Here is a 17282-nt window from a genome sequence, read left to right as displayed (position 1 = left end):
CCACCCCTCAGACTAGGCTCTGATAAGTGGCCTTGATGGGGCCTTGAAGACTTTGATGCAGTGAGAATTCAGTTGTGGCACAGTCAGAAATTATATTAAGGTAACTACAGAGTAATCAGCTATCCGAGCATGAAGTAGAGTAGAGCTGCAATGTGAAAAGTCTGACCACCTTAATGCAAAGGTAAACAATCTTAGCTTGCCAATCAGAGTGCCTTTGTTTCTGTAAAATATATAGAAGCTTATATAAACTACCATCTTATCTCGAATAAAGGGAGAACGTTTGATTAGCCACATTGGTTCAGATCTGCGTTTGTCCTGTCCAGCTTTCTGTTCTTCTGAGATTCCCTGGCTTTTGCTGGTCTTAAAGAACTCTTCCCTGAGCTACCTAGTTAGAATTGATTTACCACATTTAAATTTCTTCCTTTCACTTCAAACATTGTATGAAAGGGTAACTGCAGCAGACAAAACATGTCCAAATATGAATTTAAATTGCAGTCTGATCATGCTATAGGCATCCACATTTTCCTTTTCATACATTTTCTTTGTAGATATGTACTTCTTATTTGCTTTCATTGGAATTTCTCTTAATGAGTTTTCTCTAGTACATTTTCTCCAGTGTGAGTGTCAGTTTTCTATTTCTCTTTCTAAATGGAATGCCTAAATCTGCTTGCTGTAATTTGCACAATACTCCAAGGCACCAAAGCATTATTTGGTCAGCTTTGCTTTGTGTTTTTCCTGCACTGTCTTCTGGGACTGGTATCAGTTTCTATTAAGAGTGTCATTGTGAAATACTCTACCACCTAGGGCTCCTAAGTTTCAGGTAGCACACAAGAATACTTCTTTCCCCCTTGTTGACAGTTTCAGTGTTTTCAGACTTACACTCAGTGTCATACTGATGATAATATGGAAAACTTCCAATTACTCTCTATACAACAAATATTTATTGTGCAACAATTTGTGATCATTTCTTCTTACTGTGCCTTTATTATGTATTCCACAGCCTGCGGTTTTGAAGCATTCTAACATTTATTTTGAAAAAAAATTTTCAACAGATAAATTTGCATCTTTGATCCCATTGGTCAATATCCCATTGGTAAATATTTATGTGAACAGCTTGTTGTTTGTACAGAATACTGGAAAATTCAGCAGTGAGACCACCTGTTTTGTCTTCCACTTTACTTGTCCATGTATTGTTTCATTGGCTGCTAGCAAACCAACCAGAAGCTTGGTTTTGGGCATTTGCAAGGTTTTATAGATTTAAAATCCTTGAATATAGGCTTTTAAAATTCTGTAATAGAATCTAGAAATATTTTCATTGAATTTAAGGGTAATTGGGCAATATTTCAATTGCACCCATTTAGTAATTTCTTAAGTAGTTTCACTCTAACAATAAATATACACTATGTCTAAGAAAATATGGGAATAAATGCACAAAAACCCACACCTTTCTGTATGTTATGTATCACCTTCCTGTGATAGTTTTTCTGCTTATACTAAAAATGTACAAGGGCAATATAGAGGGACCAGTCTCATCAGCCAGCTAAGACTTCTTGCATTCTTTCCTAGAAATCAAAGTGTTATGGGACAATAAGTGGGTGGATTCATTTGGCCTGAACTTCTTGTGCACAATTATTTGTAAATTTACTGCAGACTTTTGTTCTTCACAAAAAATGAAGTACTGGTAGATATTTGGGTAATAAGAAAAATTCTTATACACTAGCATGCAGCAAAAAGACTCACAGATTTATATTTTCAGCTTTTGGCAGTTTTTTATATTTCAGTGCTGAAGTTATTGGATGGAAAACTTTTTCCTAACTATATAATGAGGTAATAAATTATTTGTTTGTACTTTTTTTGGAGAATAATGGTAGCATTCTGCCTCTAATCCTATTTACATATTGCTCTGCCTGTCTGCATTGGAACAAGGTCTTTGTACAATCTCAGGATACTATAATTAGCAGAACTGATAAAGTGGAAAGTTCAAAGAAGTCTAAAGGCATTTTATGGGTTTCTATGCCAGAGTTTATACTTTGAAATTAACATAAAGTTTTGTTCTAATAAAAATCCTTGTTTTCTTGCTAAAAAACCATTTTTTGATTAAAAGAAAGTTTATCACACAGAGAAAATTAATAAATGTCTGTTGTCTGACAACTGGCTTGCAGCCAGTGAGGCCTTAGGGAAATACTTGGGTGCAGAATGACAATTATGTGGCTTTATTCCTGTCATTAAAAGATTTTTACAAAAATAAAATATTTTCTACCCATTTTTATGCCTCTAGTATCTTCATTTATTGCAATTTGGACTATGACAGTACTACAGAGTCTTGCCTGTAACTGCTTACACAAATTCTTGCACAGCAAATTCTTGTTTTGTCTCTGTACTTGATGAAAAAATAACCACCTTGGTTTTAAAGAAAGAAAGGAGAATATCCTGCAAGTGCTTCAGCTAAAGAGGATGTTTCTTTTGCTGTGCAGCTGTATCTCCTGATGTGCTGGATGGAGTTTCTGATAATAATTCATACTGATGCTTTTGAGTTAAAAACGTCCTATCCATATGAAAAGCAGGTTGGAATGCAGTTTCTGACTTTGAAGCCACTTATTACAGCAAGGTCTGAATTCAGTGTTGACACTGCTCAAAAGAGTGGGTTGCATTAGATGAGAAGCCTATTGTCTCACCCTGTAAGAGGATCTACTGCTCGTTTATGCTCTCCTTTTCCTCAGACTTTGGTAGTGATGGGGTAATTTTCTTGTATGAAGCTGTCAGCCTGCTAACTTCACTTAGCATTTTATAAGTCAATCTTGAGCATATTATTTCTTTGTCTTCATTCAGTGTACTTTAATAGAAGCATTTTTTTCCACCTTCTGTTATTATAGGAGAGATTTCTGGCTTTAGAAATGGAGTAAGGACTTTCCTCCTAGCACTGCCATGATGTGCCTACTTTGCAAATAGCTAAATTACTCTCATGGGCTTAACATCAAATTAGTGAGAACATTTTTTAGTGCATCCTTGCTAGAATTACTGTCGGTTATAGCATTGTCCACCAACTAATTAAAAGGATGTGTGATAATGACAAGACAAATCTCAAAGGTAATTCTCAAACTGGGACAGGTCAAGACCCCAAAATATGTTATTTTTAATTAAAGCCAAAATCTTTATGAATGTTTAATAAGACATTTAATAGAGACCTTGTGAGGATTCTGTCTTTTCTTCAAGAGAGGAGAGGAGCAGTCTGCCTCAAAAGACCAGAAATGAGCATGCTCTTGAAGTTTCTTGAATTCTTCTAGAACATTTTAAAAATACCATCTACAACAAAGAAGTGGTAAATGTAGGCAAAGTGATAAATGGAAGTTGAACAAACACATCTTGGTTTTGTGATCAACAATTAGTTTAAGTTTATTAGTGCAAGAATTCAGAGTCTTTTTCTTAAAATATATTTTTTTCAAATCAGCTAAATCATCTTCAGACATGTCAATTTTATTTTCCTCACTCTTGCTTAGTGGGTATTCCATTTATACCTTTACCTTATGCCCTGTTTTTTTACATTGTATTGCCAACCTAAGCACCTACAAATCAACATGAATGGTTTGAGGTTTAAAAGAAAAAGATGCACTTAATAAAGGGATATCATTGTGTTTACTAACAAAGTTTTGATCCTTTTCAACTGATTGAATTTTGTCACCTTTAATATAGGAACAGAAGTTTATTCTTTTTCTTTTTAAATTAAATTCAGTGTAATTCACGTTTGATTCCCTAACTCTTTGAGTGTTGCCAGAGTTATGGCAAAATTTGGAATTTAATGGGGTAAAAATATTTTTGTTTGTTTGTTTGTTTGTTTTTCATTCAAAGAAGCCATAAGGAAAAAAAAAGTCTTTCAAGAGTCAGTTCCTGGGCCATTGATATCCTCTTAAGTTTGACAAGGATATGGGATAATGGTTTCTGAATCCACTGTGCTTTTGGAAACAGGTTTTAGAAAATAAATGGAGAAAACCTCTTTCAGGACAGAACTCTTTCTATAAGAAGGTATAAGCTTGTGATTGTTTCATTGCTTATATGTAAAATTGTCTTTATGAAATAGCATTGTAGCATCAAATTAATCCTAAATGTTGAGTAAGGAAGTGTCTTGAGAAAGAAGAATTATTTATAGTGCTGAGCACAGCAATAGCTAGGATGTTACTTCTGAGAACCAACTTTTCTACTATGACTTTTACATATCCCACTCATTCAAGTAAGAATTTTGAAGTGCATAAAGGCATGCTTTTCTAGTTGGGAACATTAATTAGGAGAAATTCATATTTTCTCCTTGGTATAGCTGCATAACTATAGGGGTACAAAAATACTCCTTTGCCTCATGACAAACAGCACTGTTGATTCTCAGCTGTGTTCTGTCATTTTGCATGGGCTTGTCTTGATCATTAATGAGAACCAAAAGGGTAAAGAATGTATCCAACAGAAAGAAAATATGGCAATTGGTGGAGTGCAGGAACTGAATCTCTGTTCCCTTTCTTTCCAAGTGGAAATAATGGATGTGGAGGGTGCAGGCTCAGCATGGCTGCTGTGGCTTGGCCTACACTGGTTCCTTCTGAAGACAGCAATAGCTGGTTCACTCCTGCCATGGGCTGCACAGTTCTCTGAAGTGAATGCTCATGAAAGCATTCAGAAATCAAAAAGCAAATAGATTAGCTGGTATGGGACTCATTTAGCATCAAGGATGCAAGAGAAAAGATAGTCAAAGAAAGTGATAAGAAACATGTAAATCAGGCAATTGCAGAAGTATCTGTGCATTTCATTTTAATATCTCTCCCTTTCTTTATTTTGTATTTCCCTTGATCCTACCTAAATTTGGCTGAATGGAATTTGACCAAAAATTGCTTCTAAGAATCCTCTTTATCATTAGGAAATGTAGCAGATAGCAGATACCAGGGAAGGAGACAGAGACCTGAACAAATATTAAGTGTCTTTTCCTTCCTATATGCCTCCAGTTTCCATAACCTTAATGACTTTTAAAGTTATCCTGCTTTTCAGAATGTTTTCACCAAGTTTACTAAAGTGTCCATGAAACAATATATGAAAAACAGACGATGACCAGCAATGTTTGACCTGCTGGATTTCACTTTTAAAACTCATAAAGACAGTGCCTACTCCCCTCCTTTTCTACAGTCCTGAGTGTCTTTGATGCTCCTTAGTTATGGCTCTCCCCAGAGCAGAGCTGGGATGAGCTTCAGGCCCCATACTGGGCTGAAGAAACCCAGAAGATGGATAAAGTACAGACAGTTCTTGGATGCACTGGAGAAAGAAAAGCTTGCTGGAAGAAGAAGCTGCAGGAAGGTCACAGAGAAGGTGAGATAAAAATTCCTGTAGCCTGTGTTATGTGGCGTATCCTGTACAACCATTTTAAGATAAAGTAGGTCAAATTAGAGATTTAACTGAAATTTGAGAAACGATAAAGACTTATGGTTAAAGACTTATCTTTATGTATGAGTACTAGAAATTATAAAAAATTTTGTTCTCTCTTGGATTAAACACTACAATTATTATAATAAGAGAAGCAGTTTAGTATCAAATTAATAGTTATTAATCACTCTATATTAGCATATGAAAACCAATAATCCACATCTCATCTATCCACTTCTACTCAAACTCATACTGCATTCTCGTCCCTACCTCTACTTTTTTTAATAATCTTAGTTCACAAAAATGACTGAAGAAATGCTGACATGCTTGTCTTCTCAGCTGACATATTTTTGGGGAGGGGCAGGAATTTGACTAGCACAGAAAGCTTTCTACTGTCAAACATCACATTAGATAGGTTACTCTTTATTTTAAACTCCTTTAAATCACAATAAATTGACTTTTTAGAAAGGTCTCAATCGAAAATTGTTTTCCCAAATATAGACTAGTTTTCTAATTGTTCTCCCATTTGTCAAATTCTATGCTAAAGCATCAGCAGAAACAGATGGGATCACCAGGGAAAAGTTCATTAATGCTTCAAATAAAAAACTAAACTTCCTTCTATTGTTTCAATAATAAATACTCTATAAAATCAGAACTTCAATATTTTAAATTGACAGCAAAATATATGTAGTCAATTAGTGTACTAGAACTTATTTTTTAGACAACGGACAGCTGTCAGTGAAGCAGTTCCTTGGAACCCTTTTTTTCTCTGAATTTTTGGGAAATCCCAGAATATTTTAAAAATGAATGTCCAGTAGAAATGTAGCTTATATTACCTCTACAAAGGTGATGCTCATGTAGCCAGATTAGCATTTTTCATTAATGGATCCACCAGCCAACTGTCCTGAGCACCACATTTTCACATCTGTAGTAGCTGATCCTTCAAATGGAAGGATCGAGAAAACAATTTGATTTTTTATTTCCTTTTAGGAGTTACTTTATTCCATGATGTAAAAGAAAAATCAGTTCCCTCTGAATTCTCTCCATATTTATATTTTATGCTATTTTTCATTGTCCTCTGATGTATAAATTGTTACATGTATTGCCTCCAGTAGGAAGTCTCTGGGTAATGCCTCAGGTGACGTGTCTGGTCACACTTTGAGCAGAGAGATGTCTCTGGGATGTGAGTGTTGGTGGGGAGGTTTCAGCATATGTAGAAAACTTCATTAAGTCCAGAAACACTAACTTATCCAAATGAAAAATACCCATAGTAATTTGATGTTTATGGCACCTTTTTCACCCTGATGACATGGCAGATTATGAATAGAGAATAAATTGCTGCACCTACACTGACACATGATGTGCTTCAGGGCTGTAAACATCAGCTGTTGAGTAAAGGAGCATGAAGTGAATAACACCATATCTAATTAACACAGGAAGGGGCATTCAGTTAGTCAGAATGTAATGTGAAGCTGTTTTAATTTTGTTTCAGATAAGGTAAAAAATGTGCTGTCTGTAGAAGCAAGATCATAGCAGATAAAATAGTGATGATAGATTGCTTACATTACTGAAAATATTTATATGGTTATCTTTAAACAGATTTTATCAGAAAAAGTTATATTTAATTCTCTGTTTAATAATATTTGCCTGTATAGTCTGATCTTGATGATTTAAAACCTAATAAAGTAAACATTCCTCCTTAAGGTCTATTTTTTTTTTTCTAATTAATTAATTTTCTAATTTTTTTTTTCTAATTCTAAATTATCTTCTCCTACCCCACTCCACCTCAGGAATCTTTTACATAAGCAGAGCCTTGATTTTCTGGGAGACCACTGATTTTAAGGCTCTTTCAATTATTTTTCTTTTTGTTTTTTGTTTTCTTCATAGGCTTTTGTAAGTCTGTCAGTTGAGGCTAAGGCATTTAATAAGAGGTAATAACGACTCTGAGATAAAGGATTGGTTATTAACCATTTAATTATTTTTTTACTCATTGTCTCCTAGAATAATAGCAAATGGCAAAAATATATTGTTTATTAAAATTCACTAATATTGCTTACCACAAGGGCAATAATGTGTTAAGCTCATAATACTGGCTGCAATGTCTAGACTAAATAGTGATATTACTTTATAGTTTTATCCAAGTGTTTGATATCTGAGAGTCTTTTATCACAAACAGGTCATACAGCATTCTCCTTGTCTCCGTTATAAATCTTGTCTTGTCTTTGTACTTTTCTTACAAGTTTCCTGGCATAAATATAGTGTCAAAAATAAACCTGGGTCCTGGTGGTCATTCTAACAATTTCTAATCAATGTTTCAGTGCCCATTCTGGGGATCAAGCAGTTCTAGTACCAGAGGAGGCTGTGCATATCAGAAAACAGCTCTTGAATCTCACTGTTTTTCTGGGACTCGGAGTACACAGAGAGGTGTAAGTCTGGAGTATTCATGGTGACCTCTGACACTTAGTAAACAACTCCAGTATATAGGACTGGCTGCTATTTTTGCACTTTCTTGGCTATGATGATTGTAGCTGAAGAACATGAGTGTGTGAAACATGACTGCATGTGCCTAAAAAAACAGCTTTCTGCCCAGAGGGAGATGACCATAGCTATAGTGAGAATACAAGGTAGTAAAGACTTACAAGGAATCCTAAATTTGAAGTTGCCCTTTGAGTGATATTGGAGAAAAAAAAAAAAAAGAAAATGTTTTTTCTTTCTGCCTGTCAGTTTTGATCCTTCTTCTTCTATCAAAAGTTAAGCAGCAATGCTTGGGGTGGGATGGTCTGAGATATGCTGTCCCTCAAATTTAATGCAACAAGACATTTGGATGACTTTCATACGTGTGTTTCTGTTGACTTAGTACTTTCCTTAAGAAAGATATTGAAAATGAAAGTCTAAATAGTCAAGCTTTGGTTCAATATGCAATGATTATTCACCAATTCTTTTTACCTCTAAAGCATTTCTCCAATTGTCTGCTACAAGCAATAGTGGTGAATTCTGGCTGTGTGTTCCACCATGGGTAAGGGAGAAGTGATCTGTGAGTGTAGTTCCTGTGCCTCTCATGTGATCTGAGTCTGACAGCATTGTTCAGTAAAAGGGATGTCCAGATAATGTAGCAGACTTTCTATAAATTCTTCAATTAGGTATTATTCTGAAAATAAATCTTAAGTTGTGACAAGTCAACTAGTGGCATAAAGAGTGTGATGGCTTCTTTAGCATTGTTTACCAGTATATATATTTAATAATAGATTTCTCCCTTTGAAATATGGATGTTTTCTCTGATAAAGCTCCTAGCTGTGCTCAGGAGCAGAGGCAGAAGGCTTGCAAGCATTCAGGCTGCCTATAAACTCACTTTTGCCACTTTGCTCAAGACTGAGCAGGGATGTTGGACCAGATAACCCACTGTGGTCCCTTCCAACCTGATCAACTCTGATTCTATCTAATCTTCAAAATCATAGTTCCTTTCCATGGAAAGAGGTATTTGGAGGAGGGGGTAGTGTTTGCTAATTTTACCCTGATATGGAGTCAGTATATGACTGGAGCACTCTGCAGAGATCCAAAAATATGCTCCAGTCTGATGAAGCATAGGAGGCCCCAATAACATAGAAGTGTTGTAATATGTTCCCACAAAGAATATCATGGACATAAGATAAATTATTTTTGTTGTTTACTATCTGTGATATCTCTTAAAGCTCTTTGCGGAGATGCAACAAAAGTTCTTGAAGGAAATTTATGATTTCTTAGAGGACTAAGAGATTGTAGTAACCTGGATGTACAAAGAACATTATTTCTTTGAGCCTTTAAGAGTATAACTTCCATATATGAAATAGCTTTAGGACAGTATTTTCTACTGTTGCTTTTTCCAGGACTTTTCAGAACTGTCACTGTCTGCCCATATGGTTGTCAGGAAAAGAATAATTTGGTGCCATGTTCCCAATATTCAACTGAACTGCTTTGGGTTCTTTGACTTTCTGTTTACTTGAGTTGATTCAGTATTATAATTTGATATTGATATGATCCAACTAATTTCAAGGTCTTCTAGCTGCTTGACAGTGCTGGTTTTGCAAATGAACCAGACAATGGTTTGGTGATTGATTTTATTTATGTGTGGAACAGAGGTTAGATAAATAAATGCACCTCTGGAGAATTAAGGTGGCAACACACATCCTTTTCTTGGAGCACAGATTTTATTTTGGAAGGGCACAATATTTTGTGTATGTATTACAATATTTGATCAATTGTTACAGATTATAACACACAAGAATTCAAATTAACTCATCCTATTATTTTATTTTGCTGTACTTTCTATGAAATCTGTGAAGAATTTATATCAGCAAACAATGTGCTGAATTCTTATATTCCAGAAATTCTATTTTATTGTTAATTTGATTATTATGTTCTTGTTTGTTCTGGGATTTAGTGTGGTTTTTTGTTCTTGTTTTTTTTGTTGTTGTAATGGTTTGGGGATTGGGTTTTTTCAGTAGGGAGAAGTTTTACTGCAAATTGGGGAAGTTTTACTGCAAATTGGGGATTTCAAACTACAGCTGCTTTCTACCGCCACACATATATGTGCAGATATTTCTACTCTAATTCTGGGGAAATGTGTCTATTTTTATATTTTTTAGCTTAACAGAATTATACAACAGTCTTAATGAAATGATACAGTCATAATGTTGTGAGTGTATTTTCGTCTGCAGGGAACAAAATGATCTGCCACAAGATGGAGTATTAACTCTGGATTTTACATATTACATACCCTTCAATAACTGGGACACAGTTCATGTACCTGAGATGTGAAAGTGACAAGGCACAATCAAAACTATTTACTTCTATGCTTAACTAGTTAGTGCTTTACTAGTGCTTAACTAGTTTGGCAACATAAGAGACTACGGAGTGAAGTTAACCAGAGGTGATACTGCTTTTTATTGGAATCATTTATTTATTTGTTCTATTCATTTTATGGTTAGTTTTAAGCAAAAATGGGTAGCTGAAAATGTCTTTATTCATTCCTTATAGACTCCAATGCAGAGCAGAACACTTAGGATCAGCAATTACAGAGCTGAGGCTCTAGCACAGTTTGTGCTTTTAGCTGTGGTGACTTCACAGGCTCCATAGGAAAGCCAGCAGGAAGAGTGGCTCTTCAAACTGGCTGTTCCCAGCAAAAGCCTGCTGAACTCCTCAGCCTCCTAGATCTGCATGTTGTGCTGTTGCTGCAGACGATTCCATGGCTTTTGGTCTGTTTCTCCTTTGAAAAATGAATGTGTTGGCTTTGCAAAGCATCTTCCTAGAGTGACACCTCCCAGCTCCCTCCCTGGGGCTCATGCTGAGCTGCATCCCACAGTGCCGCTCTGGCTGCCCACCTCTGCCAGCAGCAAATAAAAACTCTAACGTTCAGGGTGCACTAGGGCAGACTTCAGCTATCATGAGATCTATTTCAGCTAGGAATGGAAGCAGATGTGGCAAAGTGACCATGGGAGCATACAGAGCTGTCTGGGGCTCCACAGGTAGCAGCTGAAGCTCCCTACATCTGTAGATCCTTGGCTCTTTGAAGATTTCTCTTTGCTGCTCCCAGCCTCTGATGTCAAAAGAATGGATCAGAAGCCACACAAGAGAAACTAACACAAATTTACAATTTTCTCTTCTGGCAGAAAGGGTGCAGGCCACAAACTGTGCATGGGATGACTGACATTCAATGACAAACCTTTAGTTGACAACTCAGTCTATATCAATATGTGCCTGACATAAATTGTCTTTATAAATGCACTATAAGGTCTATAATGCCAAATATTCATCACCTCCCTTTCTCCCCATCTCACCAGCAGTGATGTGCTGGAGTTTTGAGAGCAATGGTTGGAGTCTTTGCCTTTTACTCTGCATTGGTCTTGATGGGAAAAGAGCCCTTACAGAGACCTGCTGCTTGTCCCCACGGCCCTCCAGCACCACTGAGTGAGTGCCAGTCTTCCTAGGAGTCTCTCGTGTTCAAGGCTTCTTCTGCACAAATAATAGTAACTTCTCCTGGGTGAAGTTCAGCCCTATAGGATGGATCTGGTGAGATTTGTATAATCCTTTTCTAAGGGCAAATGCTTAAGCTACATTTTAAAAGTCTAATTTTCTAAGAGAGCATTGATTGAAGTGGAGGTAAAGGGAATAACAGAGAAAAAAAATCCCTGGTATGGTGTTCTAGTAGCCCCATTTGGATCAGCTTCAGTATGCAAATAGAGTTTTCATTAATTTCTGTTATTTTACATCAACTTTAAACATTTTTTCCATAACATGAACAGGGTTGGTTTTGCTTGGTTTTTTTAGTGCATGTTTACATTTGCTGTTTTTTTTATGTTGCTAACAAACAACTGCATTCAAGACTGCAGTAGCTTGGTCTCTTTAATGATTAATATGTTACAGAATCTTTCATGACCTTTGATATGCAAAACATAGAAATTCCTTACATTTATCATCCAGCTTTGTTCGAGGTTCTCTCCTTAGTAAATCATCAACATACCTGAGATGACTCACAGGTATATGAAGTATACCTGTCATTTCATAAAACTCAGGTGTGATTTCTATGCAGCTCATCCATAAAACATAAACAGTTCAACATTATAATGTAAAGATGGAAGCAGCTGATGGGTTTATTTTGTTTTTGTATTTATTTTAGTAGCACAGAGGCAAATCTTGTAAAGTATCAGAAGAGTTGTTAGATGAACACTCAGAGCTTTCCACTCCATGTAATTTCAATTTTAAAAGTGCTGAGTGAGATGTAGTGCAATAATTAAAAACACATAATTTGTAATTATGGAGAACCTGATAAAACTAGCACAGTAGCATTAACATCATAAAACTTGTCTGCTCTGTTCATACTTTTTTTTCGTGTGACATCATGCCTTCATGTTTTCTATGTTCCAATGTTTTCTGTAATTTAAAAAGGGACAAATCACATAATTCCACCTTTGAAGCATAGATATTGTTTTTTTCCAGTTTGGATAAAAGCTTGTTACAGAAGTTAGCATTTTCCTTTGGCTGGGCTCAACATAATTTTTATGTCTATTTTTCATCTCAGTAGTCACAGCTTGAGACCTGAGTCTCTTTTTTAACTATTGCATAGAAAAAAATCATGGAAGATGATAGAAAATGGTTTCAACTTTGTGCTACAGTATAAAATGGTCTTAGACTTTAATGCCTTAAGTTACACAACAACTTTTTCACGGAACTGGACACAATCTGTATGGCTTTCAAAGTTTTAGGGCACCCAGGATGCACATTAGTTTCAATTAAATCTCTAGATACTCATCACTTTGATGATTGTGCTTTTGAAAACGGTATTCAGGCTTTCATAAATCTCACACTCTAGTTTTGACTTTTGTTGTCCAAGGGGAAAGATTTCCTACAAATGGCCTGTGGAACTTGCAAAGCAATAGGAAGAAAAATTTCAATTCTGGTTTTGGTTGGTGGGGATTTTTTGTTTGTTTATTTGGAGTTTTTTTGTTTGTCTTTTGTTTTTTGTTTGATTGATTGATTGATTGGTTGGTTGACCGGTATTTTATCCTGCAAATTGCTAATTTAATTTGAGCTATAGCACCAGTAGGAAAAATGAGAATGCAATAGATCAGTCTATCTGGTGCAGAAGAACATCGACATCTTTTAGTTCCACAAGTGGCATACATGATTTCTTTCTGCTGTGTGTGTGATTTCTTCTGATACCATGAGGAATGATAGCATTGATAAAAAATACATCAGAATTTATTTTTAATTTTTTGTATATAATATATAAGCTGTTTATATAGAATAGTCCCAAATTATAAATGAGACACTGTATTACTATGTTTTGTGAAAAGACTGAGATTACTGAGGAATGTATTTTCTTCCTTCATAAAATTTGCATGTCAGCTAGTAGGACTAAGAGGTCTAGTTTTAGGTGAGAGCTGAATGAAGAATTTCTGTTTCCCTCTAAGATATTGAAGGATACTCTATAAGTCTTGAGAACTGGAAACTCTGTTTGTAGAAAACCAGTGTATTTTATAAAAAGAAAAATAATTAAAATTAATTTCAGTGAATACAGTAATAGTGTGTAAAAACTAGAAACTGTCCTGCCTCCCCTTTTTCAAAAAGATCCAATATTAAGCCACAATGATAACATGATATTTTAACTAACATATTATTTTTATTATCTATTTAATGGGCTACCTTTAAAGTTGTAAATGAACACTTGCTAATGTACAGTACAGATTGGTGAACTCTAAAAGCTTTAAGCTTTTGATGAAGAGGTGCAGAGTTTGATTCTGTTCTGAAGCTTCTGCAGCATCCCTGCCTGTGTCAACTAGCAAAAGCAAATTTAATGGAGAGAAGATTGATGTATGACTTGGAAGAGGAACAAAAGTATCCCCATCTAGAACTAATTAGAGTTATGGCTCCTGCAATACTTGCTCTGCCCACAGTCCTCAGGGGAAAGAATGATCATACAATGCACATATAGAGAGGTAGTGTGCATGTGCATATGATGTGCCAGGAATCTTCTATAACTTCTGTTGAAAAATCCATATATTATAAAAGTCCATATATTAACAGCCAGGCTATAAAACAAAGCAATCAATGATCAAAAGGAGCATGGTGTAGCAATATGCACAGTTTCTCCTCTCTGCATATATAGCTCAAAAAATTGGGCAAAATATTCAGCTATAGTAGATTTGTTTGTTGAAATTTTTGGAACAGCATTTAGCACCAGATATAATTTGAACCCAACAAGTCAAGACACTATCTCCGTTTCTGCAACAAAAAGAATTTTCAGCAAAGAATTAGAAACAATGCACTAAGTCAAGTGGAAATTTTATATTATAACTCTTGCATTCTTCCAAATGCTGATATCTCCTTATTCAAAGGATTAGTATTCCCAAATCGTTTTTTGTGTCAGAGTGATAGAGGGTTGTTTGATTGCTTACAGGCTAGTCTTAGGAACTGTAAATAATAGCTTTTTAAAAACAGAACAAATCTATCTTAGAGCCTATGAAAAGCAGTTTAGGAAAATGCTCATTCTCATATCAGTGTCTCTTTCAGTTTTATACATTGAATTTTTTCCTTCATTTACATGTCTCACAGTTTTTATTTAGATAAGCAACATATACCTGTCCAAAATAGATCAAGAGTATTTTCCTTTTTATACAGTCTGTTCTTCTATGCATATGGAACAGAAATCTGTACTCCACTATATATGTTCTGCTGAGAAATTTGCTGGAAGTTCAGTAGCTTTGATTTTTTTTCTGCCTGTAGAGCCAATCCCTCTTTCATGCATTCAGTCTCTGACAGTCTTGGCAACAACAGTTGTTGTAAACTTCAGAATTTTGCAGCCATGACAGACACATACTATATTTGGTGAAAAACTGTGGTTTTCAGTGTCTGTGTGGGTTTTACTCTGATATGCAGATGAGTATTTAGTGCTATTTGCTACAAACACTTTTAAAATGTTGTTGGTAAAAAGATCACTTGCCATACAAAATAAAAACCCAGACAAGTGTTTCTTCAAAGAAACATCCTGAAAGAAAATTGTTAATTTGTATGCTGTAAAGAAGGTGGTTGGTCTGTCCATGTTACTGGGAGCCCTACTGGAAGTGATGTTGTGGAGAAACACCAGCCTGAAGGTAAACAGACTTCTGTGCCCATTTAATTTAGTATGGCTGCATGCTATGAGAAGTGGAAGTGTCATCATTCTCCTAAAACAGCTTTACTTTAATTTTTGTTCACTATTCATGCAAATAGAAAGTTGTTCATGGAAGTGCTTGCTGTGAGTAAAGGTGAGCAGGTGTAGAGTACAGCCTTTATGAGTGGGGCTGATGTAGAGAAACCAGCACAGAATGTTTAAATATCCAGGGAAAAAATCCTCAAACATAAAAAGATTGAGCAAATGAGTAAATGAGTGAAAGGAGATTGAATAGATTAAATGCATCTGAATTCTGCCATCCTGTCTCCCCTTCCCCTCTTTCCCCTTTTATTAGCAGATACAAAATACACCAATGGCTTTTCCAATTTTAATTGACAGCATATTTTGCTATATCAGAGACATCCACATTAAGGAAATTTTGTTGTATAAGTGTACTGAGTTTGAGCATTTAAGCTTTCTAGAGACATTTGATGATCCTTTCATTCCAATATCAACATAAGTGAGCTTGAACGTCTATTACTCTAAGAGAAACTAAGTAAAAATTTGAGACTTTTTCTGTTTCTTGGTATGAAGACATAAACCACTGAATGTTTGCTCTAAGATAAGCTCAGCATAATTTACTGGGAATTAATCAAGTTGTATCTGCAAGAAATATCCACCTGACAGCTTCAGAGTAGAAAATCAGTACCCTGTCTACAAAGAAGTATTAAGATTTTTCTAAAACTGGATATTTAGGTCATTGTTGCCAAATTAAAGTTCCATTGAATAACAAGATAATTTTTCTAAGGACATCAAACTTGTCTAGGTGTGCAGCTTGATATGATAGAAGGATAATTGGACTCACCAGTACTTGAATAAAGAACTTAATAGACTTAATTCAGAAAGATCATAATTAGTACTATACAAATCTCAGTGTATTCATTAGTTGTTATGATAGACTGATCAAAGTACAGGCACCTACTGCTGAAATCACCTCCATGAACCTCATAGGAGAACTGGAAAACTTTCAAAGAATAACTGTAGAAAGATTTTATGCAATTTTAACTTGGTATGGCAATCATGCACATAGCAAAACTACTCCTGTCAGAGCTCTTCCTGTGGAAGAAACCTTAATTTGTGTTTTCTGCAATATTAATATAAGATGTTCTGAGATCTTCACTGTAAACTATGTAGAGAAGGTATAAAAGGTAACCCAAACAGTTTCTTTGAATTTTCCCTGTTTCATTCTCAGTTTGTTTATCTTTCAGTTTGAGAAATTTTGGCTGCCATACTCCTGAAGAAAATGGAAATTAATACCATTCCCTAACTATTTCTGCTAAATGTTTTTGAGAAAAATCATACCCTTAGCAATATGACACCTCAAAAATCTACTGTGTGAGCTAATATTCCAACCTTCCCTGGCCTTTCATCAGCCATTTTTTGCCTTGTTCTGCCTTTCTATCTTTTATGGACTCTCCTAGATTCACTGACTTTTTGGTTATATGGCTCCAGACCTACAGATGAGGCTGAATTTTGTAATCTGTCTGAAACCACCAATTCATAGTGGTCCATCTTTCAACTGAGGACAAAAATTCTTATAATGAATTGTGTGGTTCAATCAACTGTGTTTAAAAGATGTGCAGATTTCTCTTCTAGACTGTTAAGTCATATTACTGAGCTTGTAGTTTCAATTTTACTGTCTTGTTTTGTTCCACATTGCTTGTTTATTTTCCCACTTTTAGCAGATAATTTCCCATGTTCAATTTTGAACACTTTTTTGATGTGGAAAGTGGAATAATTGAACTGCAGGTATCTGCATTCAGTGGCTCTTTGGCAGCTCTGTTCCTTGTCACGTGTATAAGATTAGTGCTAATGAAGAAAAAAAACCTGAAAACCTCCCTGGTGCACCTGCTGCCTCTAAAATAGAATTTGGTCTCAGCTAACTTCCATGTTAGCATTGTTAGATGTCACCAAAGAAAGAAGTCCACTAGGAGTGCAAAAATTACTGATGAATCCAAGAGCTGAATGCAAACTAGGAAACTGTAAGGTTTATTTTATGCAGGTTGCTATAGATCACACAGACCGTATAGCCCTACACTGAAGGAGGATTAAAGAGTGCTGAGTGGCTACATTTTACATGCATAAATAATCTAGTATTTCTCGTTAACATGTCTCTCCTTGAAATTGCATCATAAAGTCTGACTGTACTTCTTAACATTATTGTGTGTGCAATTGTGTGTATGCAAATAAAATCAGCGTGATTGTA

At 35.5% G+C, this 17282-nt stretch overlaps 1 protein-coding gene across 1 annotated transcript in view; it reads left to right on the top strand.

Moving 5' to 3' along the window:
- Window positions 1–17282, top strand: part of ARL5B (ARF like GTPase 5B) — a 53201-nt gene extending 35919 nt beyond the window's left edge. The window contains exon 7 of the mRNA XM_085573084.1: window positions 1–17282. This exon is cut by the window's left edge and continues 18959 nt beyond it. The gene's annotated coding sequence lies outside the window, so the exon portion shown is untranslated.

Source organism: Lonchura striata, chromosome 2, assembly GCF_050655825.1.
Source record: "Lonchura striata isolate lonStrDom1 chromosome 2, ASM5065582v1, whole genome shotgun sequence".
NCBI classification, from domain to species: domain Eukaryota; kingdom Metazoa; phylum Chordata; class Aves; order Passeriformes; family Estrildidae; genus Lonchura; species Lonchura striata.
The sequence above is the reverse complement of the archived record's forward strand: the minus strand, read 5'-3'. Positions and strand labels throughout refer to the sequence as shown.